Below are 3,073 nucleotides of genomic sequence, written 5' to 3' on the forward strand. Positions count from 1 at the left end.
CTCTCTCTTCCCTTTTTTGAAGATGGGGACCACATTAGCTATCTTCCAATCATCTGGCACTTGGCCCGAGCACCACGAGCCTTCGTAAAGCTGTGCCAAGGGCCCTGCAATAACCCCAGCTAGCTCCCTCAACACAAGAGGTAATAAACTGCTTACCTCTTGCAGCTCTGTAGCAAGCAAACAAAAGCCCAAACCCAGGTGAAATTATTTAACACCATGGGTCACCCAGAGAGGCACAAGATTTTTTTACCTCTCCTTCCAAACCCGGCTGAAGCCGTGCATGAGTTCCCACGGCAGGTGCAAGCGTTTGCTGTAGGCAGAATGGTAGGGAACAACTTGAAGACTGTAAATTGTGGCTCATCGCGTACATGAGTGGATACGTGGAGGATGCTCGAGCTAAGAGTTTTTAATTCCTGGAAAACAATTCCTTGCACAATGTCAAGTGGGAGAGGAAACCACCGGAGAGGTCATAATTAGGTAATAGGACACACATATGCATCAGGCTTCGGGATAAGCCACTGGAGGCATCCAGGGGCGAAGGGGCACCAGGCTGAAGGGCAAGTGGCTATCTGAGACCAAAAAGAGTCTGATTATTTGATGAACTGCACCAGCCTGGAGGCAGAAACACCCCTGGCTAAACCAGCTCAAGGTTAGCAACAAGGTTCAGCAACTCAAGGTTTAGTTAGGAGTGATCCCACCTTGGGCAGGGGGCTAGACTAGATGACAGCATAAGGTCCCTTCCAGCCCTGCTTTCCTGCAAACCCTGGAAGATAGATCTGCCTGCTTTGGAGACTGGCGACATAACCTTCTGTCTTGACACAGCCTCCGTGAAGCACTGCAGAGCATAGCGCATTTATTCACACGTGGGGGGCATCTTGCTTTTAGGTCCAACAGCATCCTCTAGCTTGCCTGCGCTAAGCCACCGCCTGACTGCCCAGGAGGAGGGGAAGCTGCATCAGCGTCCAATGTGTTGGGCGCGCCAGGGAGATGGTCATGTTGTCTGTTCATACTGGGGGACTTCCACGCAGCCAGGATAGGCTTGTGGCCGGGAGGCAGCTGGAAGGGAGGGAAAGTGTGTTGCCATCACATGCGTGGTGGGACTGGAGAAAAGCCTCTTGCAACCAAGTGGGAGAGAAGAGGTAAAAAATGCAGAGGTCCCAAATGGTGACTCCTCATCTGTGGCTAGGGCCAAACCTCTTACCTGCATCTCCCTGCATCCGTTCCCTTAAGCAGCTGCCTGAGCTGGCCCAAAGCAGGGGAACTCACTGCCGGTCTCTGGGAGAGATGGGATAAGCAAAGCACCTGCTCAGACCTGCTCCCCCAGCCCTTTGCTCAGGTGCCGTCTGCTTTGCAAACCCCTCCTCTGGCTCACCCTCCTCCGCTGCATCAGATCCAGGCCCCTCATAAGTCACCTTCGACGCAATCCCAGAAGATATTGCAAAGACACGGCCTGTGGCTGGAGCCAACCTACAGAGCATCCAGCCTGCAGAGCCCCCCAGAAAGCTGGCAGCAGGACGCCTCAATGAATGCCACCACCACTCTGAGCCCGGAGCCGGTGGAGCTGGGAATTTGCTGGCGAGACATTCGGTGGCTGTTGCAGCAATTTGTGCTCCCGTCACCAAATTTCCAGCCATGGGGGCCAAAGGACATGGCTCCAACACTCTGCATCCAGCAAGGTGCCAGCCTAGTCCTTCCTTAACACACCGCTGCCAGCATGCCCACCCGTGCAGTCACCTGCCCCTCTCGGGTACCCACGTCCGAGTCCAGCCCCACCGGGATGCTAGCTCAGTCCAGAGGGATGCACCAGGACATCCCCTCACCCACCCCAAACCTTTCGGAGTAACTCATCTCCCTTCTTCTCACCCAAGTCTCCCTGCAAGACCCCCGCCACCAAGCTCCCAAGTAACGAGCCGTCTATAGACTCACAGCTGCAGCCCGGGAGAGCCCTTCTACGTATTTATCCGGCCCTTGGATCAAGCAGACCTGTTTCTTCTGTATTGTGGGGGGAAACAGCCTATTTTATCTGGAGGGCTGGGTGTCAGAAGCATGCTCATGGACTTGGGGCTGCTGTGGGGGGACCGGGGCGGGTGACAGTGGAGGGAAGAGGTGTTTCTAGCCCCAACCGTGTGCGGAGCAGCCAGGCTGTCTGGGGCCTCGGCAGATGTTTCAGGCAGTTCTTGGCAGGAGGGAGCTCCCGGGTGGGTGGACGAGGAACATCTGCGAGGGCGCAGAGAGCCCCGCTCGAGGAGGGGCCGCTCGTCTCGCAGGGGTGTGTGTAAAATCCAGCTGCAGCCTCCCAGCCCTCGGCTCTCCCCGGCTTGCACGCCTGGCCCCCACTACAGAAAGGATGTGGGCGCGTTGGAGAGAGTGCAGCAGAGAGCAATGAAAATGGTTGGGGGGCTGGGGGATGTGACTTCTGAGGACAGACTGAGGGTGCTGGGCTTGTTTAGTCTGGATTAGAGAAGACCAAGGGGGGATTGAATAGCAGCCTTCAGCTCCCCGCAGGGGGGCTGCAAAGAGGACGGAGCTGGGCTGTTCTCGGTGGGGGCAGACGACAGCACAAGGAGCAATGGGCTCAAGCTGCAGCAAGGGAAGTTGAGGGTGGATATTAGGAAAAACTCTCTCATTAGGAGAGGGGTGAAGCATAGGATCAGGATCCCCAGAGAGGTGGTGGAGTCTCTATCCTTGCAGGTCTTTAAGGCCCTGACTGGGATGATGGAGTTGGGGCTGGTCCTGCTTGGAGCAGGGGGTCGGACTAGATGTGACCTCCGGAGGTCCCTTCCCACCCTCGTTTTCTATGATTTTAAGCACACTGTCCTCTCAAGATGGGTATAGCCCCCACTTCATTTCTCATCCTCGGAGGCATCGCCTCAACCATCTCCTTGATAGAAACAGCATTCAGCCACCAGCAGCACACGGCCTTCCCGGCCAGCAGCATCCGCTAACAAATCAGCCCGGCTGGACTCAGCGTCTGTGTCTAGAGAGGGGAGAGACCGGCTGCCTTTGAACCTGGGTCTAGCAACCCAACATGGGCAGATTGCCATTTCCCATATGCCGGTCCTAACCCAACGGG

This window comes from Crocodylus porosus, unplaced genomic scaffold, assembly GCF_001723895.1.
Source record: "Crocodylus porosus isolate Cpor-Errol unplaced genomic scaffold, CroPor_comp1, whole genome shotgun sequence".
Classification (NCBI taxonomy): domain Eukaryota; kingdom Metazoa; phylum Chordata; order Crocodylia; family Crocodylidae; genus Crocodylus; species Crocodylus porosus.